We start from the raw sequence: 23367 nt of genomic DNA, 5'->3' as shown, positions 1-23367 counted from the left end.
GAAAAAAATTCTATTTAGTATTTTAGCACCACAACAACATTCTCATCCTAATGATGCTGTGGGTAAAATAATGAATCTAGACTCCTATAAAGCTTCAGTGTCCTTGATTGTGCTCACAGAAATTCTAGCCATATGTTACCCCCTATGTCTAAGAGGCACATGAGTTTTATTTGCTAAGTAGTATTGTGACTTTATAAAGTTGAACAAAGGTCAAAGACATTACAAAGAAGTTTCAAATATTCTGAGTGCTCTACATTCTTCATAGTAAAAATGCATTATTTCTTTTCTCTGCTCTGGTACACCTTCCTATTCCATCAGAATCCAGTCCTTTCATCAATGCACACGTACGGGATATCCTCTCTATGCCAGATGTTAAGTTAGATGACCGAGCTGCAAAAACCAGAAAGGAGCTGTTCTTGCCTTCAAAACCAGGACCATACAACGAAGTAAGAAATGTGGTAAGTGCTACAGTACAGATGAAGGCCCACTACCCAGACAGCTCCTTACTCACTTGTAAACAGGGTAAAATCTGAGGCCCCTCCAGTTCTGAGTAAGAGCTAAGTAGAAGCTACTGCAATACTTCAGGCCCATAATAATAATTTTTATAATGGTCCAACAGGAACATGGCAGAAACCACCCCAAGCATCACAACTTAGGTTGAGCACACTTAAAAACTGAGAAAAGCTGATCCCATCAAGACCACAGGAGATTAGAGCAGATTCCCACCTTGATGGGACTGTGAAAAGAGGGGGTCTTGTGACACTGACTTTAGAACAAAATGGAAATATTGAATCCACATCCACAAAGAGACCTCTCACCTCACAAACGACAGCGTGGACAGCCTCTGCCTTTACCCAAGCCCATCTGTTACTCTAGCTACTTTCCTCACTCAGACAGATTTAGATTAACACCATTAGTTTTAGTAAATTAGTAAAGATTTAGTCCTGACCGGGAACATGTTATAAAACAGCTCTTAGCCTGTTAAACATACTAATTCCATTTTTTTGGGCATTTCAAGGTCCTTACCCAGCAACTCATACAGACAATTTGGGATGGTTTTCCAAAACTCATTGGCTTCTTGCCCAGTGGTGTTACACCACACAAGTATGTGGCACTGCTGCAGACGTGCAGTTGGTTGATGCACTCCAGCACGAGGCTTATTATTTCCTGGAAGGTAAAGAATTCCCATCAGATACCACCAGCTGTCATACAGAATATGCTAACCTGACTTAAGGAAGTAAGTCTGGCTCACAGTGTTGTCTGTTAATCATAAAGAAAATTGAGATGACTTATTTGAAGGACTGAAAGATAGATAATCGCACAGGAAATAAAATGTTCTTCCAATAATTCAAGTGACTTAAATCCTGAGTGCCATTTTCAAATGGGAAGGGAAGAATTACATAAAAATACTCATTGTACAATTGTGTTTGTATGATTTAAGGCTAGGCTAAATGAGTCCATCATAAATGGCAGTCTATTGTTAAGTAACCATCTTTCCTGGACAGTTTTAACTAACTTAATAGATACAATTCTTTCATTTTATATTATGAAATCTTTTTTCCCTTCTTTTTTCTTGGTGTTCCTGCTGTGCTGATTGATTCACAGTGTGTGTGTGTGTGTGTGTGTGTGTGTGTGTGTATCACACACACACATATTTCTTGTTTCTCATCCTTAGCATTTTTAATGCAGTTTTTTTCCGTGCCTTGTTGAGGGTTATGACATTTTTGTTTTGTTTTATTTTGTTTGCTTGTTTCTCATTTCTTGCTCTCTTCTTCCTTCTCCCATTAACAAGTAAGTTTCTTGTTCTTTCCTCCACTTTTTCTTTTTTCTCCTTATTGATAACCTTCAGTTGCTATATCTATGTTCTCTCAAATCAAGTTTTAAGCATTCTCAACTTTTTTTTAACCTTCCTATCACATTTTCTTTTTTTCCTTAATGAACTGTATTTCTACTATCTTTTAGAACTATTTGGTCCATGTCACTGCTGCCCCTACCATTCATGCTATTGTGGTTATTAATTATATGGATGGCATAGTTGACACCTGCCACTCACTATAATGTCACTTCTTGTTCCCAGAGTTATTTATTGTTTTTGCTGCTGGCAATTGCTGACCTTGCCATTTCTAGTTTTTGGGTAATTAGTGTTGTAGATGTCACAGTAGGTACTGGGTTATTTATTATAATGCTGTATCAGTTTGCTTCAGATGTTTTTTAAATTTTTTTCCTGCCTCTTCTGTGAAGTGCTAGTAATCTACAGAGAAACTACAAGTTCACAGGGAATTAATTCTGCTACTAAACTAAATCAAACCCAGTCAAAAGACAGTTCACCTTGATCTACACCCAAATTAACGGTCCACAAACTTCAGCAACACTGTACCTAAAAAATCACAGAAAAGTCAAACCCCTAGAACAAATGATTAGGTCCCAATAGGAACAACTGACAGGACCCTTAGTTTCCACTCATGGACCTTTACTTCCACAGAAAAACAGAAGACACTGTAGCAAGAGAAGGCCACGCCCTAAAAAATCCCACATGTAAGTCAATCCCAAAAGATACATAAAACCCAACCCAGAAAAACATGAAATATGAATAAACAAGGTAATACAATACCTCCTCAAGTTCATGATTCACCAGCAACTGACCCTAAAGATACTGAAATAAAATATCACAAAAAATTCAAAAGAATGACTAGAAAAGTGATCAATGAATTCCAAGAAAACACAAATATCATCTGAGCAAATTAGGAAGTTAATAAAGGATATGGGTGAGAAATTCAATAAGGAGTTGTACAAAATGAAAAACAACCAATCATAAATCTTAGAAATGAAAGACACAATAAATCCTATAATATTCATCTGAATGTCTGTTAGTGTAGACCATGCTGCAGACACAATTTCAGAGCTGGAAGACAAAGTGCAGCATTGAACATTCAGACACTATTTAAGGTAAGAAAATAAACATGATAGGAATAACAAGAAGTCTGGGATATTAAGGGATAAAATTTAAGAATCATTGGAATTAAAATGGGTTATGAGATACAACTAATGGCATGGATAACTTCTTAAGGGAGATAACAACAGAAAAACTTCCAAACCTTGACATTGAGATGGACATCCAAATACAGAACCCCAAATAGGCAAGTATAAAAAAAAAAATTCTCCATAATGCATTGTAATTAAAACACCTAACAAAAAAATAATAGAATTTTAAAAGCTTCAAGAGGAAGATAGTCATGCCACATTTAGAGGCAAGCCAATCAGCATTACTTCTGACTTCTCGGCATGAAATTTAAAATCCAGGAATGCTTAGAATGATGTGTCCCAAGCCCTGAAACAAAATAACTGTCAAACAAGACTGCTATATTCCAGCAAAGCTATCTCTCAGAATCAGAAAAGAAATAAGAACCTCTAAGATAAGCAGCAAGTCAAAGAATTCATACTACTAAGCCATCACTATAAAAAAATTACAAAAATATTCCACACGGTAAAAATTTTAGAAAACTCTAGCACTTGCAAATGAAAAAAATCTCATTTGAAGAGTAGTTAAGAAAATGAGAAACAGGACCAAATTTAACATAAGAAATAAATCAAAATGGCAAAAACTAATAAACATCTCCTTGTAATAACATTGAATGTAAATGGTCTCAACTCTCTAATTAAAAGATGTAGGCTGATAGAATGGTTTAAAAAACAAGAACTAACTGTGCTATTTGCAACAGACACACCTTTACAGGCAAACACAGGCACAGGCTGACAATGAAAGGATGGAAATTGATATACCATGCAAAAGAGTCTGAATACCAGCAAACTAGCCATTTTCATTTCCAAAGAAGCAGAAATTCAAGCCTAAATTAACCAAAAGAGATCAGAAAGGTCACTTCACACTGGCAAAGGGGACAATCCAGCAAAATGATAAAACAAAACAATATTTATGCCCCAAACATTGGTTAGCCTAACTGCATAAAACTGGTAACACTGTGATTAGAACCTCAGATAGCTCTCAGTACAATTAAGGTGATTACAACACACCCCTCTCACCAGTCACACAGAAACTCAGTAAAGACTCTTCAAACCTAAAAAATGTTTTAAAAAAGAATTTAACAGGCATCTAATAGAATATTTCATTCAACAATATTTGAATATAATTTCTTCTCAGCTGCTCATGAAAGCTTCTCCAAAACAGACCATACTTTAGGTGACAAAGGAACATTTACCAAACATGTGCATGTGCACACACATACACACGCACACAAGATGTAATTCATTACATAAATTCTGATCACAATGGAATAAAATTAAATACCAAAAGACCTACAGAAACAATATAAACATAGAGATTGAACAATACAATTTTGAATAATCAATGGGTAATAGAAGAAATCAGAGGACAAATTAAAAAATTTCTGGAATCAAATGAGAATAATGATACAACATATCAGGATCTCTAGGACACTATAAAGCCAACTGTAAAAGGAAAGTTTACAGCTATAAGCACATACATAAGAAAACCAGAAATGTCAAAAAAATAAAAAACTGAAAATCAACATAACAATGCATCTCAAGACCCTTGAAAACAGAGACAATTAAAAAATACTCCAAAACCAGTAAAAGAAAGATATAATTGATTAGATTTGAAATCAATGTATTCAAGAATAAAAACAATCAATAAAAAAGAATCAATGAAACAAGTGTTGGTTTTCAAAAGGTTAATCAAGATTGAGAAGCCCTAAACCAAACTAACCAAAGGAAAGGAGGCAAATTAATAAAATTAGAGAAGAAAAATCACCACAGACATCACAGAAATCCAGAGGACCATTGGGAACTATTTCAGAAACTTACACTCCAACAAATTGGAAAATCTAAAAGAAATGGAAATGTTTCTGGACACATGTGGCTTGACTAAATTGAGTAAGGAGGACACAGAAAACTTAAGCACCCCAGTAACTAGAAATGAAATAGAAGCAGTAGTAAAAACTCTTCCAATGAGGAAAAGACAGGACCAGAGAGATTCTCACCTGAATCTCCCAGAAATTTCAAGAACTAATTCCAAAGCTCCTCAAGTTACTCCATGAAAAAAGAACTGAACACTTTAAATTCATTCTATAAACCCAGTATCTCACTCATATCAAAACCAGATAAAGCACATGAAGTAGAAACTACCAACCAACATCCCTAATGAACTCAGAAGAAAATACTCCTAATATTAGCAAATTGTATTTAACAACAGCATGTTAAGAAGACTGTACATCATGACCAACTTGTTTCTATCCGAGATGAAAGGCTGGTTTAACCTATGCAAATCAAAAAGTGCACCACAGAGGCCAGTCTCATACTCTGCCAAATTCATAATGATGGTGCTGGTCTTGAGTGCCTGTCTCAGTAGACAGCCTGTGAGCTGCAGGCTGTATTCCCCCAACATTCCCAGGCCATCTGAGAGAAGGGCTGCACATGCCTTCCCCCCCTTTCTCCTTTGCAGTAGGACCTCACGGTTGTGCAGGTCTTTGCCACACAGCCAGGTGCCCCAGGGGGAGCCATCCCACTCCAAGCTGCAGTGATTACTTTTACTCTCTCAATCATTATATTAGGAGTGGGCATTTGACCAAACTCTGGTTAATGAGGCAAATACTCTGGTGTGGAGAGAGGTTCTGGAAACATATTCTTCTAGTGGTCTCCCTTCTTTCTCTGGACACTGTCCTGTCTGGACAGAGTAACTAGAGCCCTGCAGCCATCTCGCTATGGCGACTGGCAGCCAGCCAAGAGATGGACAGTGAAGGTCCGTGACTCTGGGTCCACTCTATCTCTGGATTAACACACTGGCTTTGGAGTTTCACGAATGTGGCTCCAAAAGTGAGGGAAGTCAAAGTGAAGAGTGCGAAGGCCCACAAAGCAGTGCTGAAAACCACCAGAGCCACACGTGCTGGGCACATGCTCTGCCACTGAGCTCCTCGTCCAGTCCCCCAGCTTGTTCTCTTGAACGCATTCCTCGGGGCCACAAAAGGTTTCAGTCAGCAATGCACAGAAATATTTAGACACAAAAATGTTTTAACCAGAAAAAAATAAGCTAAATACTCCAACATTAAGTGGCTCAACTGATTATCAGTAATCCTTGTAACGGAATATTAAATCTATGGTCAAAATTCTATGAAGAAAATGTAGTAGTACATCAGACTTTATTAAATGAAAATTACACCCAACACAGTAGTAGTTGACCCTACTTGGCATTAACAAAATACAAATATGCTGTCAGTTCCAGTGCACACGCACACACACACAGTGTATCTGAACGGTGGACTGTAAACTATTTAAATTATCCTACTTTCACATCGCAGTACCCTCTTGTAACCTTTTCTATAACATCTATTAAATATAGAACAAATAACGTAATCTTTTAAATAGGTACTACATCATGAAAAAAACTTACTACCTAATCTGCCAGAGATACTAAAAATAAAAGTCCACTAATTTTTACAGGAAAACATCTTTCTCAATTTCGTCCCCACCCTCTCTACTCTTAGCCTGTCCTCACGTGCAGTCACCTTCACCCACTGAGGAGACCTACTGGCACCAGGGACAAGTCGGGAATGCAGAGCCAGGCAGGAAACAAGCTCAAGGACACAAGGGATGCGTGGTCGTTGTTCTCTTGGCCCTAAGCGTGAGCTGTGACATGACGTCACGTCAACGTCCAGAATCACAGTCCCCAAGTGGAAACTACAGAGAAACCTGGACAGTAAGGGAATTAGAGTGCAAACTCCGAACACCCACAGAAGATCAGGCGAGAGTCAAGAGCAGAATGTGTGAAACGCCCATGCGTTAGGAAAAACGTATTAAGAGGTAGGGTGCTAGCTACCAGGAGTTAAAACTGAGAAATTTAGAAAGTTTCAAGTTATCTAACGTAACAATACCTGTGTTACGGAATTCCGCGATGAAACACCGTTCACTGCTTCTGCAGGCGAGTGGGGGGATCTGCGCAAGCTGCATGTCTCTGTTGCCCAGAAATGTCGCAGGTCCTAACGACGGTCCACGCCTTCAAGCGGAGAAGGACACCCCAGCAGCTCACCAGCCACCGCTTCCATTCGAAAACAGTAACTCCGACACGAAAGAACAGAAGGAACAGCACCACACACCCCACCGTGCTTAGGGGTTTATATAGCCCTTGACTCCCTGCTATTGGTCCAACCTTATGCTAATTAGGGTTTAGAAGAAGGACCAATGATATTGGTCCAAATTTATGTTAACTGGTGCGTGGAAACGTACTAACGCTATTGGTCCAAATTTATGCTAATTAGTGCGTGGAAACGTACTAATGCTATTGGTCCAAATTTATGCTAATTAGTGCGTGGAGACGTACTAACGCTATTGGTCAGTTTTTGTGAATATTTATCGTAGATTCATTCATAACAGTTCATCAACACAAGCATGAATGGGCTGGATGTGCTCAGCCTCAAAGCACTAGCCTCGAACTCATCAAGCCTTGGGTTCCATTCCCAGTTCCAAAAGAGAAAAGACAGAAAAGATAACATCATCAAGAAACAATAAGTAAAGGAGAATGCGTGAAAAAGCAATATTTATCAATACATAAAACCTTACTCAAGACACTCTGCGGGTCTACTAGCCCCCCCCCCCCCCCCCACCTTAGTTCATCTTACTTCTTGTCCCACCACCACCAGGAGGGAGATCTTGCATCTGCAGGGTGGGCAGTGTGGCAACCAGATCGGTGTCAACTTCTAGGAGGTGATCAACCAGGAGGTTGGCATTGATCCTACCAGCCTATACCACGGGGACAGTCATCTGCACTTGGAGCACATCGACATGTACTACAGCAGGGACACCAATGGCAAGTACACCTTGCTGTGCTCATGGACCTGGAGACCAGCTCCATGGACTTGATGCGCTTGGGCCCTTTGGGCAGATCTTCAGGCCAGACAACTTCGTCTTTGGTCTGAGTGGTTCTGGGAACGCACTACACAGGAAGCGTGGAGCAGGTGGACTTTGCGCTGCTTGTTGTGAGAAGGAGGCAGAGAGCTCTGACTGCCTGCCGGATTTCCAAATGGCCCTCTGCCTTGGTGGAGGGACAGGGTCTGGGACTGGGAGCCTCCTCATCAGCAAGATACAGGAGGAGTACCCAACAGGATCGCGAACTCGTTCAGTGTGGTGCCCTCTCCCAACTGTCAGACACAGTGGTCGAGCCCTAGTCCACCAGCATGCTTCCATTTGCAAGATATTTCATAAGTCAATACCTAAAAAAAAAAAAAAAAAAAAAAAAAGTAAGGCTTGTAAGGGATTTAGAATGGTTGGAGGAAACTGAACACGTGCATGTGGAAATATGTTAGGGTAATCAAATGCTTTTATATCTTATTTTTCATAGTCTTACAACATGCATGGTTTGTAAAAATCTGGAGAACGATACAACTAAAAATAGTAAACAATATATTATGCTCGTTAAATTTCAATATAACTGAACATTTTCTTTAAAATATTTAGATTCTAAAAAATGTTGGTAAATGCCAGTGCTACTCTATCCATAATGGTCTTGTCTCCAATTCTAGTATGTTTTCCATGTGTCTTGAAAACCCTTGTTGGGATTTTGATTTTAAAAGCATCTTATATTCTATGCATTAATTTGGCAGCAATTCATTTTTTGAGTGAACTTTTCTTTGTATCCATGAACACTGCATAAATAACGCATGTTGTATGCTGAGCTTTCTTTGTAAATTTTTATTGGTTGTTTTTAGTTATATATGACAGCAGAATTGATTTTGATATAATTACAGAAGCATGGAATACATCTTATTCTAGTTAGAGTGCCAGTCTTACATGTAGCTAGTGGTGGGATTCACTGTGTTGTTTTCATGTATGTATATGGGAAAACTATATCAGATTCATTCCATGCTCTTTCCTTTGCTTACCCCCCAATCCTTTCTCTTCATTCCCATTGTCTAATCTACACATTTCTATTCTCCTCTCCCCACTCCTCTTATTGTGGGTTAGCATCCACCTTTCAGAGAAAACATTCGACCTATGGGGTCTTTGGAATGGCTTACTTCACTTAGCATGTCCATCCACATGCTGACAAAGGTCATAAAGTCATTCTTCTTTATGGCTGAGTAATACTCCATTGTCTATATATATACACATTTTCTTTATCCACTCTTCTATTGAAGGGCACCTAGGTTGGTTGCATATCTCAGCTATTGTCAATTGAGTTGCTCTCCACATGGGTGTGGTGTGTTACTGAGGGATGCTGATTTTATAAGCATCAACATATACCGAGGTGTGAGAACAACTGTGTGAAAAAGTGGTTTCCTTTCCAAGTTTTCTGAGGATTCTCCATACTGCTTTCCAGAGTGTTTGTACCAACTCTTGCATTCGTGCCAGCGATGTATAAGTGCATATTGGTCAGTTCTTGAAGCCCCAATTTTCATCAAGTTGTCCCCCACTTTTTATTTTCCCATGGAAGGTCAGAAGTGGGAGGTTCGAGGTGGTGGGATTGGGGCTGCAGCAATGAGTGGACTGTGCATCTGTAGGCAGATGTCCATATCGTGTCTGGACCCAGGCCTCCAAAGGAGACAGGTTGGTGCACCGTGACTCTCCTTGGGCACTGTGCTGCACCTGTATCGGCAGGCTCCACCAGGCTGCAGGCTGTGCTTGCCACTTGCCATCTGAACCACCAGGCCACAATCTGGGCTGACACTCTGCCACTCCATTGTTGGCTGCCACTTTTTGACAGGGACCAAGAGGCCAGCTGCATGGCTTAGCAGACAGGTGAGCATGTCACCTTACTTTACACTAGCAACTATATGCTTTTTAAATTGAAAACGATTCCATGAGAAGAATATAATTTGACATATTCACAAAAGCTCTCAAATGTATGACTGAAAAGAAAAAAGGTGAACGATCATATTTGCTTCTGCCTGTGATCAACTGAGATATCACAGATCATGGAGCCTCTGGAAGGTCCCACCATGTACTCATGTGAGAATGAGAAGGAACCAGGCAAATATATCTTGGTCTTATTGTACAGAATAAGATTTACCTTCAGATCCACGAGACTGGCTGGTACAGGTGTAGCAGTTAGGACCGTAGTAGTCATTGAGAACTTTGGCTCCAGTATCACCACTGGCCTGGATCAAGATGCAGCTCAGCACTTGCTCGTTGTGTCTGTCTCTTGCCTCAGTTTCTTCATTCATTCCTTTGTTCAGGACATGCATACTGGGAGCCTGTCCTAGGCCAGGTACAGTTCTGGGTTCTAAGAATACTACGCCTTGGTGTTGGTGTTCTCCTATAATTCTTACCTTGGAATCCTGTCCCCTGATGCAGGGTATTGGAGGGGATCACATCAGAGCGTGGAGCCCTCAGATGGAATTAGTGCTCCTATAAAATGGATCCAGAGAGCTCCCTCACTTTCCTTCCAGCCAAACTGAAGGGACTTTACACAAAACTCTGATAGATATTCTTTAACACTGTCAAGGTCATGAGAAACAGAAGATGGAAAACCAGAAGCAGACAAGAGGAAACTAAGGAACCATAATGACCGAGCACACTGTGGGAGCCTAGATTAGTCCCTGGATCAGAAAAAGGACAGTAAAGGCAAAAGAAAGCCTGGAGTTAGGATAACAGTGATGTGCCAAAGTTGATTCTGTGGTTTGCAAAGAAATACCACAGCGATATAAAATATCACTAGAGGAAACTGAAATGGAAACTGAAGTGGGTACAGGATATACAGGAATTCCTCTGCAGCAACTTTGCTGTAAACCTAAATTATACAAATAAAATGGTTACTTAAACAATAATTAACACCCACACCCTCAACTCCACCCCCACCAAAACCAAAAATCTTGAATTTTCCTTTCAAAAGCTAACACACTGCATTTACATATACACACACATATTTATACATTCTCCTCAGAGACTTGTTGCACTCCCCCATCAACAGAAGCCTCCACCCTCCACGGCCTCTGGGTCCCCTGAGGCCCAATGACTGGATCTTGACTCCAGAGTTTCTGCAGATGAGTCAGCATGAAATGTGCCTCCCTGGAACCTCCTGGCTGGCAGTTCTTGCCCCCTTCATCCCTATGGGACTGATTTCCCATCAGCTCAGGGTCTCTTGAGGCAACTGCAGCAGCTGCCATGCAGGGAAGGGTGCACCTGAGCTGAATGTCAAGACAGATGTGGAAGCGAAGGGAGAGCTCATGCCCTTCCCCAGTGGTTCTCTGCACAGTCGGCAACAGGGCTAAGCCATTACCATGGGGCACTGTGTCCATAAGGCCCAGAAGGAGAGGGTGTCCCCATATCTCCTAGGGAATGAAGCCTCTGGTGCCCTGTGGTTACATGAGCATCACTCTATCATAGTCCAGAAAAGTAAGATAAAGGGGTGCTGGGTGTGGGTGGCTGAGAAGGCAGGACAGGAAAGAAATGGCATGGAGGGCATCACATCCATCTCTTCCTGCCTTCTTACAGTATGGGTGCATTGGGCATCTCAACCAAGTTCAGTGGTGGCGCAAGGCTTAGATAAACACAGTGTGGGGAGTGGACCAGATGCCTGAGTCCCCATTAAACACACACAGTCCCACAGTCCTTGGGACTGCAGAATACTAGCTGAGTTTATAGTCCTGCTACATACTTGCCGGCTCTGGCCTCATTTCCTCCTTCTTTGAACCTCAGTTTTGTTCCTTAAAGTGGTGATGTTGGTTGGCATCTTAACAGGGTGCACCCCCTGAAGGTGTACAAGGACAACATGGGTGGGTCATCATTTAGCCATGCCATGGCAGTATTGCTTGTATTTATCGAATCTTCCTTTTCATGTCTTGTGAATAGCCATCTAGGGGTCACAGAGTGTTACCAGGAAGATCATCCTGGAAGCTTGCATATAATCAATTCTCTTGCACTTCCAGGTTTCTCCATCCAGTCAGCTTTTGGAACTGCAAGAATTGATTGGACGGACAATGACGGAAAAAACTTGTAAATTTTTATGGAAGTGCAAGTAAAGAAAGCAGGGGAGAATGACCTTCAAGAAAGGCCTCGTCTGGTTTTGGGGGATGTTGGCAGGAATAACCTCTCCTGAACCAAATACTGTTTCTGAGTGGTTATGATTCTCTGGAGGGCTCTGCCTTCAGGGTGACAGAATGGGCACCAAATTTCTCTGCAAACCTCCCCCATGAATCCAGCTCTGAGACCTCACCTATGTACTCTGATATGTCACAGACAAGCAAAGTGGCCTGGGAGAACTGCATCTGCAAATAGGACACATTGCAGTCATGTGCTCATATATACGAGAAGCCTTGGAAGCAGGTGACCCTGTTTCCAGGTGGGGATCCTGCCAGGCAGGGGAGCAGCCTTCAGGGTGGAGATACTGCAACCTGTGTTCGTGTTTCCTGGGCTGTGCTCTTTCACACCATCCTTCTAAACTCCACTGTCCTCTGTTCAAAGAGGGATTCCTGACAGAAGCTCTTTTCCTTCCATGTCCATTTCCCTAAAAAATATAGTAAGGCTTCCTGTGTGAGTGTGAACTTGGGGTTTGCTCCTGGCTTCTGGGCCTGCTCCTTGTGTTATACTTCAGTCAGTATTCAGTCAACAGACATTCAGTGAACACCTGCTATGTGGCAGGCCCTGGATTGATCCTGCATCCAGGTATCACCAGGTGTGATGCAGGAACATTCCCCCAGGAGGGCAGGAACTAAGACTCTAGGGAGAATCCTGAAAAATTGGGAAGACAAAGGCAGGTGGGCAGCACCCAGGAAAAATGTGAAATGCATTAAATGGATCTGAGAAGGTTCATAGAGTTGCAGGGAGGTGAGCAGAGACAGACCCTATGAAAATGTCATAATTGGTAATAAGGGACAGGTCACATGTCATCAGAGGGAGGGCGAACCAGCAGAGGGCAGCTATTGGGGGGCTCCTGAAGTGGGAGCAAACATGCCCTTCCCATTCAACAGGGTGTCAACCCTTTCTTGTTCAAACCAAGAGAGTTAGTATGCAGCTATTGAGGGCCACAGGCCCTTGCTGCGACTGCTCCACTTTGTTACATTCATAGCAGAGAAGGCCTTAACAAGCCCTCAATGACCAGGTGCAGGTATGCTCCAACAATGATTTTTAATGAACACTGAAATAGAAATTTCACAGTTTCTCGATCTTTCTGCAGTGTTATGTTTTTGGCAGTTTAAGTAGAAAATCTGAGCTGGAAGTCCTGAAAACACAAGTGGAAGGCCTCTGTGGGTCCAAAGTCTGTGATGTGCACACCCTTGTGTGCAGAGGTTGAGCAAGGCTGCTAGTGAGGGAGCAGGGCAGTGGGGAGGAAGGCAGCTGGAGATCGATCAGCCAGAGGAACAGGGCCCATCCTCTCAGCCTTGGGGGCCATGCTAGGGCTGTGGGTGTTACAACATGCCCTGGAAATGACTGCCCGCACTTTGTGAAGTTATGGTGATTCTGGCCAGTAGGTGTCACCCAGGGAGTCTTGCAGGCAGGGAGCTGGTATGAGGATGTGCATGGAGGCTGCTTCAGTTCCCTTTGTAAAAGTCGCTGTGTGATCTTGCCTGAATTCCTTCCTGCAGGTGCTGTCTGGGCGAGGCCTAGGCTTCCAGTCCCGCCAAAATCGCGGGTGGCCCTAGGCGGCCACGCCCCTCTCCTGCCCCTCCCTCGCCATTCCTGGAGCTCTAGGTCTCTAACCCACAGCCCAGTCTGTGACAGCACTGAACCAGCTGGAAGGGAGAGATTCAAGCTCCTTGCAAAAGGGCACAGCCCAGGTCCCAGGTTCCCAGCGCAGGAGGGGGGACAGCTTGGCGTCTGCCCTGCATCGCTACTGACAGCCCTGACTGGCAGAGCAGTCCTGCAAGCGATGAACACCCTCGAGGGCCGCCTTAGGGACGCGGGCCCTCTCCACCATAGCCACATGCAACCATGGTGACTGTCATTCCTGGAAATCCACCCAAGGAGCAGCAATAGGGAAGGCTCCCTGGTGTGGGGCAGTGGCAGATGCAGATGGCCTGGCAGGTGCAGTGTGTGCAGGTGCCTGGATGATGGCTGGCTTGCTGGCTCCTTGCCTCCCACACACATTCTCACTGACACTGCCTCCCACCCTCACAGGTAGCACAGTCGCCACCCAGCTCCCCTTAGTGTTCATACTTGACAGGGTTCAGATGTCCCCCATAGTGGCTTTCTAGGAATAGAGGAGCACCCCACCAGAGTTTGTGTGACGTTTGCCAACTCCAACTTATCCTAACACCACCTAGCTGCATGGGACTATCCACCACCATCAGATGTCCACGTCCCTCACTCCATGTGGGTGGTTGGGCCCTAACCAGTGCCTTGACTGGACGATACCTTGGCCTAGCCAGGGCCTGGAGGAGTGGGGCTGGAGGGCAGTGCCGCTGGGGCTGGTGCTATGCGGGGATATTTATTCCACTTTTTTCCCTGCCTGATTGTGATTATAGCTTCATTCTACTAAGACCCTTGTCCTTTGTCAGAAACCTCTGTCCCATGCGTGAAGACCTTGCAGGGTTCCAGAAACTTCTCATTCCCTTTGTGCCTTCAGGTCTATGGATGATAACGGTTGGATGCTTTATCATTCCTTTCCTTGAAACCTGCCCAGACCTTTGTAAATAGTCTCTTCATTATACCTTCTTCAGTTCCCCTTTGAGTGTGTCATCTGCTTCCCGCCAGGGCCCCAAGTAACACATAAATATACATTAAAATTATTTTTAACCCTATTATCACCTAAGAATTCTGCTCGCATGATTATACCCTTATAGTTTGAATATGATGTGTCTTCTGTCATTCGTTGAACGTGTACATTTGCATGTTCTAATGTATGTGTACATGCAAAGTCTAGTAAAAAACAGTTACATAGCAATTGTTCAATAACTGGGTAGAATGCAGACCTCGGTCCTAATTGATCCAAAATCTAGTTGGGTTAACTTTAGGTTCTAAAAACAATGAGAGGAAAAGAAGACCAAAATACCACAGTATTAAGGTAGAGATCCTAGCTAGTTGTCCCCAAGATGTTTCCTACTCTTGAATGGTAGAACTATTTACTTTTATCACATAGCTCCTTGAAATAATGTCTCTCTTTCCCTCTCTCCATGTACCTAGGTGCTACTAGATATGACCGATGAGATACAGAAGTGGAAATGGTGTGTGCAACATTGAGGACATTATTCAAAAGATGATTCGCCATTCTTTCTTTTCTGCCTGCTGGCTGAAACTAGACCTGCTGTTCAAGCTCCTTAAGGAAGGCAGAGCAACAAGACTGGAAGAGCAGAGTCCTTGACACTGGAAAGCCATGATCAGCCCTTCACTTCCTACTTCCCCCATTTTCACAGACAGAAATAAACTTCTACCTTATTTCAGTTACAGTTAACTTAGGTTATCTGAGATATATAGCTAAAACTATCTCATTCACTGTGGTATTTGTATTAGCTTCCTATTGCTAATGTTAAAAAATTACCACAAATTTAATGGATTAAAGCAAATGTATTGTAATTCTGCACATCAAAGCACAAAATGGGTCTCATGAGACTAAACTCAAGGTTTGGGCAAGATGGGTCTACACCAGAAGACTGTAGGGGAGAGTCTGGTTCTTTGCCTTTTCCAGCCCCTAGGCTGCTCCCATTCCTTGGCTCTTTAGCATCTTCTTCCATCTTCAAAGCCAGCAACATCTGGCACTCATTCTTATATTGTCAGCTCACTGGTTCTTATTCTACCTCCCTCTTCCACATAAAAAGGACTTTGTTCTTCAGTTGAACCCACCCAGATAATCAGAACATCTTTCTGTTTGAAGATCAACTGATTAGCAAGCTTATTTCCATCTGCAATTTTAACTCCCCTCTGTGATATGACCTAACATTCACAGGTTTGGGTAATTAGGACATGAACACTTTAGGGGGCCCACTGTTCTACCTACGCAGTGTAAAAATTTTAGTTTTGTAATTTATAAATATGTATTTACTTGATTTATCTTAATACATATGCAACTTTATAGCATTATGCTAATTGGTCATTACTCTTTACAGAACATTTAGTATTGCACCCCATAGTTTAAAATAATTATTAATTGGCTAATTTATTCAAGTAATATTCTTCAGAATATTCTATAATATTCTTGAAAATGTTCTATGTGACAGACCCTGCATACAGTGCCTGGCCTCAAGAAGCTTACAGGTTTGTGGGAGAAGCATTTCCAAAAAGGCTGTTATACAAATGTTTAAGGGAGGCAAGGTATATGTAAGAGGCTAAACTGATAGGAAGTCTTTCTGAAAGTGCTCCTACTAAGCACTGTGATTATATATGTGAAGAAAAGTTATTCTACAAATGAATTATAATCTTTTCAAAATTTACTGGAAGTGTAAATGGGTAGAATATTTTCATTATTGAGTTTTTTCTTTATATTTTTCATAATTTGCACTTATTTACTTTTCACACAAGATCCATGTATAAATTAAGATAAAATTCAACATAAATTATTTTCAAGTTTAAATTGCACAGATTTCCTGGTGTTCCTCACTTTCCAAACACATTTGAGTACAGTAATTTATGATTCTCTAAAATCAAAAATTTTAAATTGGTTAATTTCCTGGTTAATGTCATGTTGGTGTTCCTCCTTCATTCAATGCCTATTTTCAATCCTAGAGCTTTGATGGGATGAGGTGAGAGAATTCAAAGATAGAAGTCACAGTGCATGCAAATCCTAAGGTGAATATATAGTGCTTTGGGGATGCATATCTGGTAGAATTAAACCCCACATAGCTTACAATTTCCCATATACTCTGGAGTAGTTTGTCCATGTTCCCTGGTATAGCATTTATCACTTAAATATATGTGCTTTTTGTTTGGTTTGGTTTATGTCTGACCCCTCTCCTAGTCATCTTTGTGTTTTTGATACTGAAAGCAGTACCTGTCTGAAGTATTCTTAATAATTATGGAAAAGGTGGAAAGTTCTCATCATTGGTAAGTCATTCCAGCACAGGGGTTTGTGAAGAGCAAATAGAATAATGTATGTGGACTATTCCACATGGTATCTGGCATTTGATAAAGAGTACATAAAAGGTAACAAAAAAATAGGGGATTCTCAGGCAAAGATTAAAGTCAGATGTCAAGGGCATAATCCACTAGAATTCTTACACCGTGCCTTTATCTTCAAGGGTAAAAGATAATTTTATCCCTGAAATTGTCATTTCAAGCATATGTATAACTAAAGAGCAAACGGAGGAGAGAATGTTAACATGTTTTGTTTAGCATTAATTGGAATATTGTATTTTCTAGAAAGGTTGTTGGCTTACTTTAGCTATCTTGTTGAAGGAACTGCCTCTACCACAAGTACACTTCCTACCCTAGGATAAACAACACTATTTGCAATGCCATTAGCTAGCCTGTGGCACTTGCTACACTAATTCAGGTTCATTTTAAAAATGCAAGTTAAAGATTATGAAAGAAATATAAAAATTACCTTAGTTTCTTGGTTTACATGTTACAGACACCTATTTGAACTATAGAAGCAAAAGTAGAAACTTATCATAAAGATATTAATGATTCTTTTTTCATAGAATCCAAAAGTAGGAGTGAAGTCAGGTCTCACAAATCAAGAATCAGAAACCTCTAAATGTACAGGGGTGCCTTTCCATCACTTGCCTCTGCATCTCCGTGTTTCTGTTTCATTTTGTTGCAGGGCCTACTTCTGTGCATGAAGGTGGTCTGGACTCAGAAGAGATATGAGGAGACAGATAAGCACCTGCCACAACCATTCCATTCCGTAGTGCTCAGAGAAAAAATCCTACCCCCAAAGTGTTATTCAATAAAGATTGTATTGTTCAATGTTTCTTGCATGTATAGTTAATGCACTTACAACTGTTAATTTTTCCATGTATATAAGAACATATAATTTAGTATTATACTGTTTTCACTTAACATATATCCATTTTCCTACATAGCTGCATAACCATTACATTTGTTTTACATGATTGTAACATTCAGCTGATAAGTGTAATTTATTAAACCAGTTTCATATTGTTGAAAGTTTTACTTATTTTTGTTTTATAAAGAATAAACAACACTATATAATACAGTATTGTTTTGTTTGATTTTTGATAATTTCCTCAAGAATACTCTCAAACCTGGAAATGCTTAGTAGATGGAAATGACCATATTTATCTTTTTTTTTTTTAAAGTTAACACAAGTCTTTTATTCTAAGGTAGAAACATATAATTTTTCAGAGGGAGGGATAACTTGAAATAAATCAGAAAACATCTTCACATTAATCATTTTTTTCATATACTTCAATTTGTAATTAATGCCTTTTCCTCCTGGCCCTCAGAAAGAACACCTGGGTATTCTGGAAGAAGTTTATATTTCTCCAAATCAATTTCTGGAAAAAATGTGTCACTTTCAAATTCCTGCATGATCTTGTCACAAACAGTTTAATATGACCTGGTTGATTCATGGCTTCCTTATACACACAACTGCCTTCTACTATCCAAACCATGGCTATTTTAACTTGCTAATTCTGGCTGCTCAGTAAGTTTTAAGGCATCCTTCAGACTGTTGGCAAGAAAATGAGCTCCGTATAGAAGTTCCTTGAGTTCTCTAATGAGAACTGTATTAATTCTGTCCTTTAAAGGTCGATTCTTCTGAGGAATAGAGAGCCAAGTCTTCCTACCCTTAACCATCAGATTCTGTTTACCTTCTACTGAAGGGTTGGTGGTCATCCTTCGGAAATACTTGAATTCATTCCTGAGTGGGGGCAGGGCAGATCCCCATTTTGCCCATGCCCATGTTCTGGGACACGGCAACGACGCAGTTTAGGGGAAGAACCACAACAGTAGCAGTGATCCCTCCCAGCTGGCCTGCTGCACCCGGACACTGTTTGGAGTTTGGCGCGAAATTGTCAATATTTGTCTTTTTAAAGAGATTGTCAGCTTACTTTTGAAAAGGATTGAAGAAACATGATGTCACTAGAGATTTATGAGTTTTGACCATGATTTAAAATTTTCCAAAATTGGTAGTTTATTCACACACACTGAAAACATTTGAATTCCTTGCCATTTTAGGATAACTATATAGGAAAACACTTAAATGCAACAAGAACATCTATAAACATATTAAGTTCCATACTGGATGAAATCAGTGATCACTCCAGCTCTGAATCAGGCTCTTTCATGTTAAATTCACCTTGATCTGGTTTTGAAAACACATTACTATTTTTTTTTCCTGAAGAGTTGGCAAAGGACTGGCTTTGGGTTTATAACCAGTTTTGTCTCTGAAATTATCTACCTAGACTTTGTCAAGGTGCTCCATTAATGTAAATGCAACTGAATTTAATTACATTTTTCTTTCAAATTAATTTATAAGATGTTCCTAGATCATAAAAATGCCCACAAAGAGCCAAATTGTTTTATTTCTAGCTTTGATCTTTTTATTATTTTTTAAAATAAAGGTTTAGGTACTTACATTGTTTTACTTTCAGTAGCTATATTTTAATTGACAGTAAAGTCATTCCTAGTTAAAATTGTAAAATGTACACATTTGGAATCAACACTCTTCAACATTTTTTGGTGTTAACAACTAACAAGTGTTGTAAATATTTGTGGAATTTTGTTATTTCTTTCATATAATTAGTCATTAAATAAGTACCTTCTCTCTTTAGTACCTCAACTTATTTCCTGAATCTACTCATTGATACTGTGTTTTGATTTATAAAATCACCAATAAATATGCTTTTAAAAAATGTCCATTTTCCATATAAAATATATATAATCTTCCAGCAGACATTTTCATTAGCTAACTGGTGATATTTTCAGTGAATGCCAAAAGTAATTTATGAATATATAAAACATCAAATGTTTAGCATAAACTATAGCAGAAATGGTTCACAGAATTAAATGATTCATATGTTGTCTGCTAACAAAAGATTAAAAATTGCTATTATAAGAAATTATAATTAGTATTTTGAGCTGATCAAGTACATTTATTTCAGTTCTGTTTATTTTCTGTGTCCATGGAAGACCTAGTAAATTAAGAAAATGTATAGTTTTGAATTCTGTTTGAATTTCTCTTTTTTTCCTTAGTACCTAGTTTACTTATATCTTTGTCTTTCCTTGAACTCAGTTTCTCCAGATTTTAGGTATGTTATGGGCATAAATAAAACCACTAGAATCCACTTTTGATATTGGTTTCAAAGCATGTCCTTCTTCCATCTGCTCCCCTCTGATTGCTACAAAGCTGACCAAAGGGCTATCAACTGGACATTTGATACAGCATTTGATACAAAGAATTTGACAACCCAATAGCTAGAAAACTATTCCCTGAATAATTTAAAATTGTTTGAAGCCTTTCTCCTATATATATAACTGTTCTACATTTCTATTCATTTTTGCATTCCTCCTTTGTATAGCCTTGGAAAACACAGACCAGTGTTTATAGCAGCAAAGGACATCAGGATGCCAAACAGGAAACAAGGACTTGGAAGACGCTTTGGACCTCTTAATTCCAGGCCACTTGAGAGCAGACATGGTTCATTACACAGGAAAACTGCTTGATCTTGGGAAGAGAGGGTGCTGTAGGTGAGGGAAAATGAGATAGTTACCAATACAGTTCACCTTGCAATTCAGTCGTTTTACATCTAACTAGAGAATGATTGCTGCCATGTTCCAGCCAAAGAATGAGAGCTTCTTTCCACTCTAAGATGGCAAATCATATCTCATCTCTGTTTAGCTTCTAGGGAAAAGAGTAAAGGGAAAAAAGGAGGATCCTTTTCCCACTCCTTTCACCCCTCCCAATCTGCCCTTTATTCTTCATCACAACAAATCCTTTGTTTAAATTCTTTTGAACTTGATAAACAAAATCATACCCAGGGATTTTCCAGACAAGATTGTAAAGTATAAAAAATATGTAAATATTCACAAAATAGAAGCAGAAGTATTTCAGTGAATATTTTAAGTTCAATATCTATAAATATTTGCATAATATGCAAAATTTTAAATGACATATGATTCTATACTCACTCTTCTGTAGTTGAGCAGTTTCATGAACATGAACTATTCCCCTGCTCTAATGCTTCACTTCTGAGAAGACTCCCAACACCCACACCACCCACATCTTCCCCTTCTGCCATTTATTTATTTTTCATTGATGCCCTGGTCTCTCACCACCCACCCCAAGTTTTAACATATTTATTTCATAGTCAAGTGTTTCATGCCATATGTCGCATGCTATATTATAAACACTTTTATGATCAAAAGCTTGTATAACTCCTGTTACAGTTATGAACATATTTTGAATATATATTTTTAAATATATGTATTATAGCGATTCTATCTATGTCAGGAATAGGAAGAGGGTCTGAGTGGAATCTGATATAGAAGGAGATCAGAGTTTGTCTTGGAGAAATTAATAACCTGAACCTAACTTGATAGGAGGCACAAAAACGAAAAATGGTACCCTTTCAAATGGACCACCCATCATATGTGTTAATCACTCATTACACTTTAGTTTCATTACATATATTAGTATATTGTGAGTTCTGTGCATCGAGGAAGAAATGATTGATTTTTGGAGCAAGAATCTTTAAAATGACTATGTAAAATCAAAAGTAAAAAGAAAGAAATGAAAACTGACGGAAGTTGATAGTCTTTCATTATCCGAAACAGCTGAATTCTGAGTTTAGAATTAGAAGCCCTGGAATAGAAAGAGATCTAGATTGTCATTGAACATGAGACATATGACAATATATCTTTGGAATTTTGACAAAGAAAACATCAAAAATATGTCTTCTAAAGTAAATGCCTCTATTAAGGAAAACTAAGAACTAGGAGAAATGCTAATGTTGCATTGCCAATAGCATAACCCACAAACATAATAAAAATATTATTTTGAAACAAGAAAGGTCTTTATTATGTTAACATAGTATATGAAGCCAAGAACTAATAACTATTGTCATTCCTTTTAGACTAAAGCAAAGTGTCATGCAGCCCTCTAATTAATTAGTAGAACTCTGAATGTATTGTATCTCCAAAACACACAAATTAGACAGAAGAGTTAAAACATGGTAGAAACACAGATGAAGGAAGAAGTTCTTAAGATATCTCAAGATGATGTTGTGGAAGGAAATCTAAAACAGCAACCTTTCTCAGTAAGTTGTATCACAGGACTGTCTTGAGTCCAAAATTATTTCCAAGTTGGAAGAAATCTTAGAAGTCTATCAAAAAGATAATGTTGGTTTCAAGATGGCGGCCTAGAGGGTGGCTGCATTTCATGTTGCTCCAGGACTCAGGATTCAAAAGAGGAGATATTGAGAGACTTGGGACCAACTCAAAGCAGCCGGGTGAACCTCTCCCATTGGGGAGGCGTCCCCGATGGGACGGTAGTCCTGGAACACAGGGAACTTTGTGAAGTAGAGCTGCCCGGCAAGACGCCCCTCCCCCTGCTGGAGCAGTGAACTCAGACAACCGGGAGCATCGGAGAGGAGGCCGCTCAGCACAGCGCTGGGACTTGGAGCAACCACTGGGGCTCCAGGCGGTTGCCCAGAGGAGGAGGAGCGTGGCCGCTTGGATTCGGAGTGACTACACCAGAGCTACAGGCGGTTTTGCAGAGGAGGAGCAGCGCAGCGAGCTGTTTGGACTTAGAGCAAACCGTTTCTGAACACCAGAGCCTGCCCTGAGGAGGGGGAGGAGGAGCGCGGCCGCCTGGATTTGGAGTGACTATACCAGAGCTACAGGCGATTGCCAGAGGAGGAGCTATGTGCGACCTGTTTGGACTCAGACCACTTCTGAACACCAGGGCCTGCCCGGAGGAGTAGGAGGAGGAGGAGGAGCGCAGCGGGTCGTTTGGACTCCCAGTGACTGCATTAGAGCTCCAGGTGGCTGCACAGAGGAGAAAGGCGATTGGTGAGTTGTTTGGACTTAAAGCAACTGCTCCTGAACACAGGGGGGCTGCCAGGAGGAGAAGTGCGGTGGGTCGCTTGTTCTCGAGTGGCCGCACCAGAGCTCCAGGCGGTTGCCAAGAGGATGCGTGCAGCGGGTCACGTGGATTCAGAGCCACTCAGAGCGACCACTCCTGAACACCCGGGGGGTGTTTCCTGGAGGAGGAGGAGGAACGGGGAGGGTCACTTCGACTCAAGAGTGATTCATTGCCCAGGGCTACAGGTGGTTGGTGAGAGGAGGAGGCACGCAGTGAGTTTCTTGGACTCCTAGTGACCGCACCGGAATACTGGGTGGCTGTCTGGAGGAAGAGGAGTGTTGCGGGTCTCTGGAACTCAGAGCGATTGTACGGGCCCCAGGTGGCTGCTCAGAGGAGGGGCTGCATAGCCAGGTGATTAGGTGCAGAGCAGGGTCCCAGAATCTAGGAGGGTTCTTGGTGGAAGAGCCCCACAGAGACACGCTTAG

At 40.8% G+C, this 23367-nt stretch overlaps 1 protein-coding gene and 1 pseudogene across 8 annotated transcripts in view; both read right to left on the bottom strand.

Annotated features, from left to right (window-relative positions):
• LOC306641184 (uncharacterized protein) overlaps positions 1-23367 on the bottom strand; it is a 204142-nt gene that overhangs the window by 29762 nt on the left and 151013 nt on the right. The gene's annotated exons all lie outside the window — the stretch shown is intronic.
• On the bottom strand, positions 18134-18896 carry LOC306641590 (dihydrofolate reductase-like; annotated as a pseudogene). Its single transcript has one exon. The product of its transcript is annotated as a dihydrofolate reductase-like (transcript).

This window comes from Sciurus vulgaris (genome assembly GCF_902686455.1).
Source record: "Sciurus vulgaris genome assembly, chromosome: 12".
In the NCBI taxonomy this organism is placed as follows: Eukaryota; Metazoa; Chordata; class Mammalia; order Rodentia; family Sciuridae; genus Sciurus; species Sciurus vulgaris.
Note: the sequence above shows the minus strand (reverse complement) of the source record. Positions and strands in the feature narration are given on the sequence as shown.